Raw genomic sequence first — 15,269 nt, 5'->3', positions numbered from 1 at the left:
CTGTAGTGAGGTTATCTAGATGGTTGGGTCTGTAGTGAGGTTATCTAGATGGTTGGGTCTGTAGTGTTCAACAGCAGTACCTCTGTAGTGAGGTTATCTAGATGGTTAGGTCTGTAGTGAGGTTATCTAGATGGTTGGGTCTGTAGTGAGGTTATCTAGATGGTTGGGTCTGTAGTGAGGTTATCTAGATGGTTGGGTCTGTAGTGAGGTTAGGTCTGTAGTGAGGTTATCTAGATGGTTATGTCTGTAGTGGGGTTATCTAGATGGTTAGGTCTGTAGTGAGGTTATCTAGATGGTTGGGTCTGTAGTGAGGTCTGTAGTGAGGTTATCTAGATGGTTAGGTCTGTAGTGAGGTTATCTAGATGGTGAGGTCTGTAGTGAGGTTATCTAGATGGTGAGGTCTGTAGTGAGGTTATCTAGATGGTTAGGTCTGTAGTGAGGTTATCTAGATGGTTAGGTCTGTAGTGAGGTCTGTAGTGAGGTTATCTAGATGGTTAGGTCTGTAGTGAGGTTATCTAGATGGTTGGGTCTGTAGTGAGGTTATCTAGATGGTGAGGTCTGTAGTGAGGTTATCTAGATGGTTAGGTCTGTAGTGAGGTTATCTAGATGGTTAGGTCTGTAGTGAGGTTCTGTAGTGAGGTTATCTAGATGGTTAGGTCTGTAGTGAGGTTATCTAGATGGTTAGGTCTGTAGTGAGGTCTGTAGTGAGGTTATCTAGATGGTTGGGTCTGTAGTGAGGTTATCTAGATGGTGAGGTCTGTAGTGAGGTTATCTAGATGGTGAGGTCTGTAGTGAGGTTATCTAGATGGTTAGGTCTGTAGTGAGGTTATCTAGATGGTTAGGTCTGTAGTGAGGTTATCTAGATGGTTGGGTCTGTAGTGAGGTTATCTAGATGGTTGGGTCTAGTGAGGTCTGTAGTGAGGTTATCTAGATGGTAAGGTCTGTAGTGAGGTTATCTAGATGGTTGGGTCTGTAGTGAGGTTATCTAGATGGTGAGGTCTGTAGTGAGGTTATCTAGATGGTTAGGTCTGTAGTGAGGTTATCTAGATGGTTAGGTCTGTAGTGAGGTTATCTAGATGGTTGGGTCTGTAGTGAGGTTATCTAGATGGTTAGGTCTGTAGTGAGGTTATCTAGATGGTTAGGTCTGTAGTGAGGTTATCTAGATGGTTGGGTCTGTAGTGAGGTTATCTAGATGGTTAGGTCTGTAGTGAGGTTATCTAGATGGTTGGGTCTGTAGTGTTCAACAGCAGTACCTCTGTAGTGAGGTTATCTAGATGGTTAGGTCTGTAGTGTTCAACAGCAGTACCTCTGTAGTGAGGTTATCTAGATGGTTAGGTCTGTAGTGAGGTTATCTAGATGGTTAGGTCTGTAGTGAGGTTATCTAGATGGTTAGGTCTGTAGTGAGGTTATCTAGATGGTTAGGTCTGTAGTGAGGTTATCTAGATGGTTAGGTCTGTAGTGAGGTTATCTAGATGGCTGGGTCTGTAGTGTTCAACAGCAGTACCTCTGTAGTGAGGTTATCTAGATGGTTGGGTCTGTAGTGAGGTTATCTAGATGGTGAGGTCTGTAGTGAGGTTATCTAGATGGTGAGTTCTGTAGTGAGGTTATCTAGATGGTTAGGTCTGTAGTGAGGTTATCTAGATGGCTGGGTCTGTAGTGAGGTTATCTAGATGGTTGGGTCTGTAGTGAGGTTATCTAGATGGTTGGGTCTGTAGTGTTCAACAGCAGTACCTCTGTAGTGAGGTTATCTAGATGGTTAGGTCTGTAGTGAGGTTATCTAGATGGTTGGGTCTGTAGTGAGGTTATCTAGATGGTTGGGTCTGTAGTGAGGTTATCTAGATGGTTGGGTCTGTAGTGAGGTTAGGTCTGTAGTGAGGTTATCTAGATGGTTGGGTCTGTAGTGGGGTTATCTAGATGGTTAGGTCTGTAGTGAGGTTATCTAGATGGTTGGGTCTGTAGTGAGGTCTGTAGTGAGGTTATCTAGATGGTTAGGTCTGTAGTGAGGTTATCTAGATGGTGAGGTCTGTAGTGAGGTTATCTAGATGGTGAGGTCTGTAGTGAGGTTATCTAGATGGTTAGGTCTGTAGTGAGGTTATCTAGATGGTTAGGTCTGTAGTGAGGTCTGTAGTGAGGTTATCTAGATGGTTGGGTCTGTAGTGAGGTTATCTAGATGGTTGGGTCTGTAGTGAGGTTATCTAGATGGTTGGGTCTGTAGTGAGGTTAGATGGTCTGTAGTGAGGTTATCTAGATGGTTAGGTCTGTAGTGAGGTTATCTAGATGGTTAGGTCTGTAGTGAGGTTATCTAGATGGTTATCGTCTGTAGTGAGGTCTGTAGTGAGGTTATCTAGATGGTTGGGTCTGTAGTGAGGTTATCTAGATGGTTGGGTCTGTAGTGAGGTTATCTAGATGGTTGGGTCTGTAGTGAGTTATCTAGTTAGGTCTGTAGTGAGGTTATCTAGATGGTTGGGTCTGTAGTGAGGTTATCTAGATGGTTAGGTCTGTAGTGAGGTTATCTAGATGGTTGGGTCTGAGGTAGATGGTTAGGTCTGTAGTGAGGTTATCTAGATGGTTAGGTCTGTAGTGAGGTTATCTAGATGGTGAGGTCTGTAGTGAGGTTATCTAGATGGTGAGGTCTGTAGTGAGGTTATCTAGATGGTTAGGTCTGTAGTGAGGTTATCTAGATGGTTAGGTCTGTAGTGAGGTCTGTAGTGAGGTTATCTAGATGGTTAGGTCTGTAGTGAGGTTATCTAGATGGTTGGGTCTGTAGTGAGGTTATCTAGATGGTGAGGTCTGTAGTGAGGTTATCTAGATGGTTAGGTCTGTAGTGAGGTTATCTAGATGGTTAGGTCTGTAGTGAGGTTATCTAGATGGTGAGTTCTGTAGTGAGGTTATCTAGATGGTTAGGTCTGTAGTGAGGTTATCTAGATGGTTAGGTCTGTAGTGAGGTTATCTCTGTAGTGAGGTTATCTAGATGGTTGGGTCTGTAGTGAGGTTATCTAGATGGTGAGGTTCTGTAGTGAGGTTATCTAGATGGTGGTCTGTAGTGAGGTTATCTAGATGGTTAGGTCTGTAGTGAGGTTATCTAGATGGTTAGGTCTGTAGTGAGGTTATCTAGATGGTTGGGTCTGTAGTGAGGTTATCTAGATGGTTGGGTCTAGTGAGGTCTGTAGTGAGGTTATCTAGATGGTTGGGTCTGTAGTGAGGTTATCTAGATGGTTGGGTCTGTAGTGAGGTTATCTAGATGGTGAGGTCTGTAGTGAGGTTATCTAGATGGTTAGGTCTGTAGTGAGGTTATCTAGATGGTTAGGTCTGTAGTGAGGTTATCTAGATGGTTGGGTCTGTAGTGAGGTTATCTAGATGGTTGGGTCTGTAGTGAGGTTATCTAGATGGTTAGGTCTGTAGTGAGGTTATCTAGATGGTTGGGTCTGTAGTGAGGTTATCTAGATGGTTAGGTCTGTAGTGAGGTTATCTAGATGGTTGGGTCTGTAGTGTTCAACAGCAGTACCTCTGTAGTGAGGTTATCTAGATGGTTAGGTCTGTAGTGAGGTTATCTAGATGGTTAGGTCTGTAGTGAGGTTATCTAGATGGTTGGGTCTGTAGTGAGGTTATCTAGATGGTTAGGTCTGTAGTGAGGTTATCTAGATGGTTGGGTCTGTAGTGAGGTTATCTAGATGGTTGAGGTCTGTAGTGAGGTTATCTAGATGGTAGGTCTGTAGTGAGGTTATCTAGATGGTTGGGTCTGTAGTGAGGTTATCTAGATGGTGAGGTCTGTAGTGAGGTTATCTAGATGGTTAGGTCTGTAGTGAGGTTATCTAGATGGTTAGGTCTGTAGTGAGGTTATCTAGATGGTTGGGTCTGTAGTGAGGTTATCTAGATGGTTAGGTCTGTAGTGAGGTTATCTAGATGGTTAGGTCTGTAGTGAGGTTATCTAGATGGTTGGGTCTGTAGTGAGGTTATCTAGATGGTTAGGTCTGTAGTGAGGTTATCTAGATGGTTGGGTCTGTAGTGTTAACTAGCATGGTTGGGTCTGTAGTGAGGTTATCTAGATGGTTGGGTCTGTAGTGTTCAACAGCAGTACCTCTGTAGTGAGGTTATCTAGATGGTTAGGTCTGTAGTGAGGTTATCTAGATGGTTGGGTCTGTAGTGAGGTTATCTAGATGGTTAGGTCTGTAGTGAGGTTATCTAGATGGTTAGGTCTGTAGTGAGGTTATCTAGATGGTTAGGTCTGTAGTGAGGTTATCTAGATGGCTGGGTCTGTAGTGTTCAACAGCAGTACCTCTGTAGTGAGGTTATCTAGATGGTTGGGTCTGTAGTGAGGTTATCTAGATGGTGAGGTCTGTAGTGAGGTTATCTAGATGGTGAGGTCTGTAGTGAGGTTATCTAGATGGTTAGGTCTGTAGTGAGGTTATCTAGATGGCTGGGTCTGTAGTGAGGTTATCTAGATGGTTGGGTCTGTAGTGAGGTTATCTAGATGGTTGGGTCTGTAGTGTTCAACAGCAGTACCTCTGTAGTGAGGTTATCTAGATGGTTAGGTCTGTAGTGAGGTTATCTAGATGGTTGGGTCTGTAGTGAGGTTATCTAGATGGTTGGGTCTGTAGTGAGGTTATCTAGATGGTTGGGTCTGTAGTGTCAACAGAGGTTAGGTCTGTAGTGAGGTTATCTAGATGGTTAGGTCTGTAGTGAGGTTATCTAGATGGTTAGGTCTGTAGTGAGGTTATCTAGATGGTTGGGTCTGTAGTGAGGTCTGTAGTGAGGTTATCTAGATGGTTAGGTCTGTAGTGAGGTTATCTAGATGGTGAGGTCTGTAGTGAGGTTATCTAGATGGTGAGGTCTGTAGTGAGGTTATCTAGATGGTTAGGTCTGTAGTGAGGTTATCTAGATGGTTAGGTCTGTAGTGAGGTCTGTAGTGAGGTTATCTAGATGGTTGGGTCTGTAGTGAGGTTATCTAGATGGTTAGGTCTGTAGTGAGGTTATCTAGATGGTTGGGTGGTTGGTCTGTAGTGAGGTTATCTAGATGGTTATGTCTGTAGTGTGGGTTATCTAGATGGTTAGGTCTGTAGTGAGGTTATCTAGATGGTTAGGTCTGTAGTGAGGTCTGTAGTGAGGTTATCTAGATGGTTGGGTCTGTAGTGAGGTTATCTAGATGGTGAGGTCTGTAGTGAGGTTATCTAGATGGTTAGGTCTGTAGTGAGGTTATCTAGATGGTTAGGTCTGTAGTGAGGTTATCTAGATAGGGTTGTTCAACAGGTCTGTAGTGAGGTTATCTAGATGGTTAGGTCTGTAGTGAGGTTATCTAGATGGTTGGGTCTGTAGTGAGGTTATCTAGATGGTGAGGTCTGTAGTGAGGTTATCTAGATGGTTAGGTCTGTAGTGAGGTTATCTAGATGGTTAGGTCTGTAGTGAGGTTATCTAGATGGTGAGGTCTGTAGTGAGGTTATCTAGATGGTTAGGTCTGTAGTGAGGTTATCTAGATGGTTAGGTCTGTAGTGAGGTCTGTAGTGAGGTTATCTAGATGGTTGGGTCTGTAGTGAGGTTATCTAGATGGTGAGTTCTGTAGTGAGGTTATCTAGATGGTGAGGTCTGTAGTGAGGTTATCTAGATGGTTAGGTCTGTAGTGAGGTTATCTAGATGGTTAGGTCTGTAGTGAGGTTATCTAGATGGTTGGGTCTGTAGTGAGGTTATCTAGATGGTTGGGTCTAGTGAGGTCTGTGAGGTTATCTAGATGGTTAGGTCTGTAGTGAGGTTATCTAGATGGTTGGGTCTGTAGTGAGGTTATCTAGATGGTGAGGTCTGTAGTGAGGTTATCTAGATGGTTAGGTCTGTAGTGAGGTTATCTAGATGGTTAGGTCTGTAGTGAGGTTATCTAGATGGTTGGGTCTGTAGTGAGGTTATCTAGATGGTTAGGTCTGTAGTGAGGTTATCTAGATGGTTAGGTCTGTAGTGAGGTTATCTAGATGGTTGGGTCTGTAGTGAGGTTATCTAGATGGTTAGGTCTGTAGTGAGGTTATCTAGATGGTTGGGTCTGTAGTGTTCAACAGCAGTACCTCTGTAGTGAGGTTATCTAGATGGTTAGGTCTGTAGTGTTCAACAGCAGTAACCTCTGTAGTGAGGTTATCTAGATGGTTAGGTCTGTAGTGAGGTTATCTAGATGGTTAGGTCTGTAGTGAGGTTATCTAGATGGTTAGGTCTGTAGTGAGGTTATCTAGATGGTTAGGTCTGTAGTGAGGTTATCTAGATGGTTAGGTCTGTAGTGAGGTTATCTAGATGGCTGGGTCTGTAGTGTTCAACAGCAGTACCTCTGTAGTGAGGTTATCTAGATGGTTGGGTCTGTAGTGAGGTTATCTAGATGGTGAGGTCTGTAGTGAGGTTATCTAGATGGTGAGGTCTGTAGTGAGGTTATCTAGATGGTTAGGTCTGTAGTGAGGTTATCTAGATTGGGTCTGTAGTGAGGTTATCTAGATGGTTGGGTCTGTAGTGAGGTTATCTAGATGGTTGGGTCTGTAGTGTTCAACAGCAGTACCTCTGTAGTGAGGTTATCTAGATGGTTAGGTCTGTAGTGAGGTTATCTAGATGGTTGGGTCTGTAGTGAGGTTATCTAGATGGTTGGGTCTGTAGTGAGGTTATCTAGATGGTTGGGTCTGTAGTGAGGTTAGGTCTGTAGTGAGGTTATCTAGATGGTTAGGTCTGTAGTGGGTTATCTAGATGGTGGGTCTGTAGTGAGGTTATCTAGATGGTTGGGTCTGTAGTGAGGTCTGTAGTGAGGTTATCTAGATGGTTAGGTCTGTAGTGAGGTTATCTAGATGGTGAGGTCTGTAGTGAGGTTATCTAGATGGTGAGGTCTGTAGTGAGGTTATCTAGATGGTTAGGTCTGTAGTGAGGTTATCTAGATGGTTAGGTCTGTAGTGAGGTCTGTAGTGAGGTTATCTAGATGGTTAGGTCTGTAGTGAGGTTATCTAGATGGTGAGGTCTGTAGTGAGGTTATCTAGATGGTTAGGTCTGTAGTGAGGTTATCTAGATGGTTAGGTCTGTAGTGAGGTTATCTAGATGGTTGGGTCTGTAGTGAGGTTATCTAGATGGTGAGGTCTGTAGTGAGGTTATCTAGATGGTAGGTCTGTAGTGAGGTTATCTAGATGGTTAGGTCTGTAGTGAGGTTATCTAGATGGTTAGGTCTGTAGTGAGGTTATCTAGATGGTTGGGTCTGTAGTGAGGTTATCTAGATGGTTAGGTCTGTAGTGAGGTTATCTAGATGGTTGGGTCTGTAGTGTTCAACAGCAGTACCTCTGTAGTGAGGTTATCTAGATGGTTGGGTCTGTAGTGTTCAACAGCAGTACCTCTGTAGTGAGGTTATCTAGATGGTTAGGTCTGTAGTGAGGTTATCTAGATGGTTAGGTCTGTAGTGAAGTTATCTATATGGTTGGGTCTGTAGTGTTCAACAGCAGTACCTCTGTAGTGAGGTTATCTAGATGGTTGGGTCTGTAGTGAGGTTATCTAGATGGTGAGGTCTGTAGTGAGGTTATCTAGATGGTGAGTTCTGTAGTGAGGTTATCTAGATGGTTAGGTCTGTAGTGAGGTTATCTAGATGGTGAGGTCTGTAGTGAGGTTATCTAGATGGTTGGGTCTGTAGTGTTCAACAGCAGTACCTCTGTAATGAGGTTATCTAGATGGCTGGGTCTGTAGTGAGGTTATCTAGATGGCTGGGTCTGTAGTGTTCAACAGCAGTACCTCTGTAATGAGGTTATCTAGATGGCTGGGTCTGTAGTGAGGTTATCTAGATGGTTGGGTCTGTAGTGAGGTTATCTAGATGGTTGGGTCTGTAGTGTATCAGACAGCAGGTCCTCTGTAGTGAGGTTATCTAGATGGTTAGGTCTGTAGTGAGGTTATTGTAGTGAGGTTATCTAGATGGTTAGGTCTGTAGTGAGGTTATCTAGATGGTTGGGTCTGTAGTGTTCAACAGCAGTCTGTAGTGAGGTTATCTAGATGGTTGGGTCTGTAGTGAGGTTATCTAGATGGTGAGGTCTGTAGTGAGGTTATCTAGATGGTTAGGTCTGTAGTGAGGTTATCTAGACAGCAGTGGGTCTGTAGTGAGGTTATCTAGATGGCTGGGTCTGTAGTGTTCAACAGCAGTACCTCTGTAGTGAGGTTATCTAGATGGCTGGGTCTGTAGTGTTATCTAGATGGTTGGGTCTTAGTGAGGTTATCTAGATGGTTAGGTCTGTAGTGAGGTTATCTAGATGGCTGGGTCTGTAGTGTTCAACAGCAGTACCTCTGTAGTGAGGTTATCTAGATGGTTAGGTCTGTAGTGAGGTTATCTAGATGGTTGGGTCTGTAGTGAGGTTATCTAGATGGTTAGGTCTGTAGTGAGGTTATCTAGATGGTTAGGTCTGTAGTGAGGTTATCTAGATGGTTAGGTCTGTAGGTAGAGGTTATCTAGATGGTTAGGTCTGTAGTGAGGTTATCTAGGTTATCTAGGTTATCTAGATGGTTGGGTCTGTAGTGAGGTTATCTAGATGGTTAGGTCTGTAGTGAGGTTATCTAGATGGTTGGGTCTGTAGTGAGGTTATCTAGATGGTTGGGTCTGTAGTGAGGTTATCTAGATGGTTAGGTCTGTAGTGAGGTTATCTAGATGGTTAGGTCTGTAGTGAGGTTATCTAGATGGTGGGTCTGTAGTGAGGTTATCTAGATGGTTGGGTCTGTAGTGAGGTTATCTAGATGGCTGGGTCTGTAGTAGGTTATCTTCAACAGTGAGGTTATCTAGATGGTTGGGTCTGTAGTGAGGTTATCTAGATGGTTCAACAGGTCTGTAGTGAGGTTATATAGATGGTGAGGTCTGTAGTGAGGTTATCTAGATGGTTGGGTCTGTAGTGTTCAACAGCAGTACCTCTGTAGTGAGGTTATCTAGATGGTTAGGTCTGTAGTGAGGTTATCTAGATGGTGAGGTCTGTAGTGAGGTTATCTAGATGGTTAGGTCTGTAGTGAGGTTATCTAGATGGTTGGGTCTGTAGTGAGGTTATCTAGATGGTGAGGTCTGTAGTGAGGTTATCTAGATGGTTAGGTCTGTAGTGAGGTTATCTAGATGGTTGGGTCTGTAGTGAGGTTATCTAGATGGTGAGGTCTGTAGTGAGGTTATCTAGATGGTGAGGTCTGTAGTGAGGTTATCTAGATGGTTGGGTCTGTAGTGTTCAACAGCAGTACCTCTGTAATGAGGTTATCTAGATAGCTGGGTCTGTAGTGAGGTTATCTAGATGGCTGGGTCTGTAGTGAGGTTATCTAGATGGCTGGGTCTGTAGTGTTCAGTACCAGTTATCTAGTGGTTGGGTCTGTAGTGAGGTTATCTAGATGGTTAGGTCTGTAGTGAGGTTATCTAGATGGCTGGGTCTGTAGTGAGGTTATCTAGATGGCTGGGTCTGTAGTGTTCACAGCAGTACAGCAGTACCTCTGTAATGAGGTTATCTAGATGGTGGGTCTGTAGTGAGGTTATCTAGAGTCTGTAGTGAGGTTATCTAGATGGTTGGGTCTGAGGTTATCTAGATGGTTGGGTCTGTAGTGAGGTTATCTAGATGGAGGTCTGTAGTGAGGTTATCTAGATCTGGTGGTTATCTAGATGTTGGTCTGTAGTGAGGTTATCTAGATGGTTGGGTCTGTAGTGTTCAACAGCAGTACCTCTGTAGTGAGGTTATCTAGATGGTTAGGTCTGTAGTGAGGTTATCTAGATGGCTGGGTCTGTAGTGAAGTTATCTATATGGTTGGGTCTGTAGTGTTCAACAGTACCTCTGTAGTGAGGTTATCTAGATGGTGAGGTCTGTAGTGAGGATATCTAGATGGTGAGTTCTGTAGTGAGGTTATCTAGATGGTTGGGTCTGTAGTGAGGTTATCTAGATGGTGAGGTCTGTAGTGAGGTTATCTAGATGGCTGGGTCTGTAGTGTTCAACAGCAGTACCTCTGTAATGAGGTTATCTAGATGGCTGGGTCTGTAGTGAGGTTATCTAGATGGTTGGGTCTGTAGTGAGGTTATCTAGATGGTTGGGTCTGTAGTGTTCAACAGCAGTACCTCTGTAGTGAGGTTATCTATATGGTTAGGTCTGTAGTGAGGTTATCTAGATGGCTGGGTCTGTAGTGAGGTTATCTAGATGGTTGTGTCTGTAGTGAGGTTATCTAGATGGTTGGGTCTGTAGTGAGGTTATCTAGATGGTGAGGTCTGTAGTGAGGTTATCTAGATGGCTGGGTCGGTAGTGTTCAGGTTATCAGCAGGTTGGGTCTGTAGTGAGGTTATCTAGATGGCTGGGTCTGTAGTGAGGTATCTGTAGATGGTTGGGTTAGGTCTGTAGTGAGGTTATCTAGATGGTTGGGTCTGTAGTGTTCAACAGCAGTACCTCTGTAGTGAGGTTATCTATGGTGTTGGTCTGATGAGGTTATCTAGATGGTTGGGTCTGTAGTGAGGTTATCTAGATGGTGAGGTCTGTAGTTATCTACTCTTGACTGTAGTGAGGTTTCTGTAGTGAGGTTATCTAGATGGTTGGGTCTGTAGTGAGGTTATCTAGATTCAACAGCTTAGTGTCAACAGCAGTACCTCTGTAGTGAGGTTATCTAGATGGTTAGGTCTGTAGTGAGGTTATCTAGATGGCTGGGTCTGTAGTGAGGTTATCTAGATGGCTGGGTCTGTAGTGTTCAACAGCAGTACCTCTGTAGTGAGGTTATCTAGATGGTTAGGTCTGTAGTGAGGTTATCTAGATGGTGTTGTGTCTGTAGTGAGGTTATCTAGATGGTTAGGTCTGTAGTGAGGTTATCTAGATGGTGAGGTCTGTAGTGAGGTTATCTAGATGGTTGGGTCTGTAGTGAGGTTATCTAGATGGTTAGGTCTGTAGTGAGGTTATCTAGATGGTTGGGTCTGTAGTGAGGTTATCTAGATGGTTGAGGTCTGGTAGGTCTGTAGTGAGGTTATCTAGATGGTTGGGTCTGTAGTGAGGTTATCTAGATGGTTAGGTCTGTAGGTGAGATGGTTATCTAGATGGTTAGGTCTGTAGTGAGGTTATCTAGATGGCTGGGTCTGTAGTGTTCAAGAGCAGTTACCTCTGTAGTGAGGTTATCTAGATGGTTGGGTCTGTAGTGAGGTTATCTAGATGGTTGGGTCTGTAGTGTTCAACAGCAGTACCTCTGTAGTGAGGTTATCTAGATGGTTGGGTCTGTAGTGAGGTTATCTAGATGGCTGGGTCTGTAGTGATGTTATCTAGATGGTTAGGTCTGTAGTGAGGTTATCTAGATGGCTGGGTCTGTAGTGTTCAACAGCAGTACCTCTGTAGTGAGGTTATCTAGATGGCTGGGTCTGTAGTGTTCAACAGCAGTACCTCTTTAGTGAGGTTATCTAGATGGTTGGGTCTGTAGTGAAGTTATCTATATGGTTGGATCTGTAGTGTTCAACAGCAGTACCTCTGTAGTGAGGTTATCTAGATGGTCAGGTCTGTAGTGAGGTTATCTAGATGGTGAGGTCTGTAGTGAGGATATCTAGATGGTTAGGTCTGTAGTGAGGTTATCTAGATGGTTGGGTCTGTAGTGAGGTTATCTAGATGGTGAGTTCTGTAGTGAGGTTATCTAGATGGTTAGGTCTGTAGTGAGGTTATCTAGATGGTTGGGTCTGTAGTGAGGTTATGTAGTGAGGTTATCTAGATGGTGGGTCTGTAGAGGTCTGTAGTGAGGTTATCTAGATGGTGAGGTCTGTAGTGAGGTTATCTAGATGGCTGGGTCTGTAGTGTTCAACAGCAGTCTGTAGTGAGGTTATCTAGATGGTTGGGTCTGTAGTGAGGTTATCTAGATGGCTGGGTCTGTAGTGATGGTTATCTAGATGGTTGGGTCTGTAGTGTTCAACAGCAGTACCTCTGTAGTAGGGAGGTTATCTAGATGGCTGGGTCTGTAGTGTTCTTGGTGGTGTTGTGTTGTAGGGAGGTTATCTAGATGGTTAGTCTGTAGTACCTCTGTAGTGAGGTTATCTAGATGGTCTGGGTCTGTAGTGAGGTTATCTAGATGGCTGGGTCTGTAGTGTGACATTCAGGTTATCAGGCCTCTGTAGTGAGGTTATCTAGATGGTTAGGTCTGTAGTGAGGTTATCTAAATGGCTGGGTCTGTAGTGAGGGTATCTAGATGGTTGGGTCTGTAGTGTTCAACAGCAGTACCTCTGTAGTGAGGTTATCTAGATGGCTGGGTCTGTAGTGAGGTTATCTAGATCGGCTGGGTCTGTAGTGAGGTTATCTAGATGGTGAGTTCTGTAGTGAGGTTATCTAGATGGTTGGGTCTGAGTTCTGTAGTGAGGTTATCTAGATGGTGAGGTCTGTAGTGAGGTTATCTAGATGGTTAGGTCTGTAGTGAGGTTATCTAGATGGTTAGGTCTGTAGTGAGGTTATCTAGATGGTTAGGTCTGTAGTGAGGTCTGTAGTGAGGTTATCTAGATGACGTTCCTTGGGTCTGTAGTGAGGTTATCTAGATGGTTGGGTCTGTAGTGAGGTTATCTAGATGGTGAGGTCTGTAGTGAGGTTATCTAGATGGTAGGTCTGTAGTGAGGTTATCTAGATGGTTAGGTCTGTAGTGAGGTTATCTAGATGGTTAGGTCTGTAGTGAGGTTATCTAGATGGTCAGGTCTGTAGGAGGTTATCTAGATGTTAGAGGTCTGTAGTGAGGTTATCTAGATGGTTGGGTCTGTAGTGGGGTTATCTAGATGGTTATGGCTGGGTCTGTAGTGAGGTTATCTAGATGGTTAGGTCTGTAAGTGAGGTTATCTAGATGGTTAGGTCTGTAGTGAGGTTATCTAGATGGTTAGGTCTGTTCAACAGAGGTCTGTAGATGGTCATGGGTCTTATAACAGATGGTTAGGTCTGTAGTGAGGTTATCTAGATGGTGGGGTCTGTAGTGAGGTTATCTAGATGGTTAGGTCTGTAGTGAGGTTATCTAGATGGCTGGGTCTGTAGTGTTCAACAGAGTACCTCTGTAGTGTTCCTAGATGGTGGGTTAGTGAGGTCTAGATGGTTGGGTCTGTAGTGTTCAACAGCAGTACCTCTGTAAGGTTATTCTTGGTGGTGTTGTGTTGTAGGAGGTTATCTAGATGGCTGGGTCTGTTAGTAAATGTTCAACAGCAGTCCTTTGAGGTCTGTGTTGTAGGGAGGTTATCTAGATGGCTGGGTCTGTAGTGACTCTTATTCCTTCCTGTGTTGTTTATCTAGATGGTGGGTCTGTAGTAACTCTTGACATTCCTTGGTGGTGTTGTGTTGTAGGGAGGTTATCTAGATGGCTGGGTCTGTAGTAACTCTTGACGTTCCTTGGTGGTGTTGTGTTGTAGGGAGGTTATCTAGATGGCTGGGTCTGTAGTGACTCTTGACATTCCTTGGTGGTGTTGTGTTGTAGGGAGGTTATCTAGATGGTCTGTAGTGACTCTTGACATTCCTTGGTGGTGTTCTGTTGTAGGAGGTTATCTAGATCTGGGTCTGTAGTGACTCTTGACGTTCCTTGGTGGTGTTGTGTTGTAGGAGGTTATCTAGATGGCTGGGTCTGTAGTGTTACATCTAATAGTGACTCTTGACATTCCTTGGTGGTGTTGTGTTGTAGGGAGGTTATCTAGATGGCTGGGTCTGTAGTAACTCTTGACGTTCCTTGGTGGTGTTGTGTTGTAGGGAGGTTATCTAGATGGCTGGGTCTGAGGTACCTCTGTGTAACTCTTGACATTCCTTGGTGGTGTTGTGTTGTAGGGAGGTTCTCTAGATGGCTTTGTGTTAATCCAGCAGTACGTTGTAGGAGGTTATCTAGATGGTTGGGTCTGTACCTCTGTCAGTGAGGTTATCACACAGTCTTTGAGGTTATCTAGATGGCTGGGTCTGTAGTGTTCAGACAGGCAGTACTCCTCTGTAGTGAGGTTATCTAGATGGCTGGGTCTGTAGTGTTCAACAGCATGTACTCTGTAGGGAGGTTATCTAGATGGTTGGGTCTGTAGTGTTAACTTGTGGTGTTGTGTTGTAGGGAGGTTATCTAGATGGCTGGGTCTGTAGTAACTCTTGACGTTCCTTGGTGGTGTTGTGTTGTAGGGAGGTTATCTAGATGGGGCTGGGTTCCTGTGTGTTAAGTGATGTTCCAGTAATGGCTGGGTCTTGTAACATTCCTTGGTATCTAGTGTTGTGTTGTAGGGTGTAGTTATCTAGATGGCTGGGTCTGTAGTAACTCTTGACGTTGTGTTGTTGAGTGAGGGCTTTGTGTGTTGTGTTGTAACAGTCTGTGTGTGGGTGTACATGTGTGATGCCGTGTCATGTGTGAGGTTATAAGGTAGATGTGTCTGGTCATGTAGTAACTTGACAGTCCTTGTGGTGTTGTGATCATTTAATAACAGACAGTCTTTAAGGTAGTTCTCTGATCATTTAATAACAGACAGTCTTTAAGGTAGTTCTCTGATCATTAATAACACGTGTCTTTGTGTAGTTCTCTGATCATTTAATAACAGACAGTCTTTAAGGTAGTTCTCTGATGTTTAACCACAGGATTTAAGGTGTTCACTTTAATTTTAGGAGAAGGGTCTTTAAGGTAGTGACTGGAGCGGAATCAATGGAACAGATCAATTTACAGGTAGTTCTCTGATCATTTGGTAACAGACAGTGGTTTCCGTGTTTTGATGCATTTTCCGGACGTCATTACGAGCAGTTCCTCCCCTCAGCAGCCTGAGTGTATCTGAATGTCTCTGATCATCTAATAACAGACAGCCAGGTGGTTCTCTGATCATGGTTAATAACGGGGTCAGTATTTAAAGGACTTCTGCCATCACCATGGATAAAGAGTTTTAAAAAGACGGGAGGAGATGAACAGACCACCCAGAGACTTTGGAGACAGTCTTTAAGGGAGTTCATGGGATCATTTAATAACAGACAGTACCACTGTGGTTCTCTGATCATTTAATAACAGACAGACTTTAAGAGTCTGGCCAAGGGAGGCATGGGATTCTTTACAGGTCTGTAGTTCTCTGATCATTAATAACAGACAGTCTTTAAGGGACCACTGTGGTTCTCTGATCATTAATAACAGACAGTATTTAAGGTAGTTCTCTGATCATTTAATATCAGACAGTCTTTAAGGTAGTTCTCTGATCATTAATAACAGACAGTCTTTAAGGTAGTTCTCTGATCATTAATAACAGACAGTCTTTAAGGTAGTTCTCTGATCATTTAATAACAGACAGTCTTTAAGGTAGTTCTCTGATCATTAATAACAGACAGTCTTTAAGGTAGTTCTCTGATCATTTAATAACA

This window comes from Oncorhynchus masou, unplaced genomic scaffold, assembly GCF_036934945.1.
Source record: "Oncorhynchus masou masou isolate Uvic2021 unplaced genomic scaffold, UVic_Omas_1.1 unplaced_scaffold_817, whole genome shotgun sequence".
Lineage (NCBI taxonomy): Eukaryota > Metazoa > Chordata > Actinopteri > Salmoniformes > Salmonidae > Oncorhynchus > Oncorhynchus masou.
The sequence above is the reverse complement of the archived record's forward strand: the minus strand, read 5'-3'. Positions refer to the sequence as shown.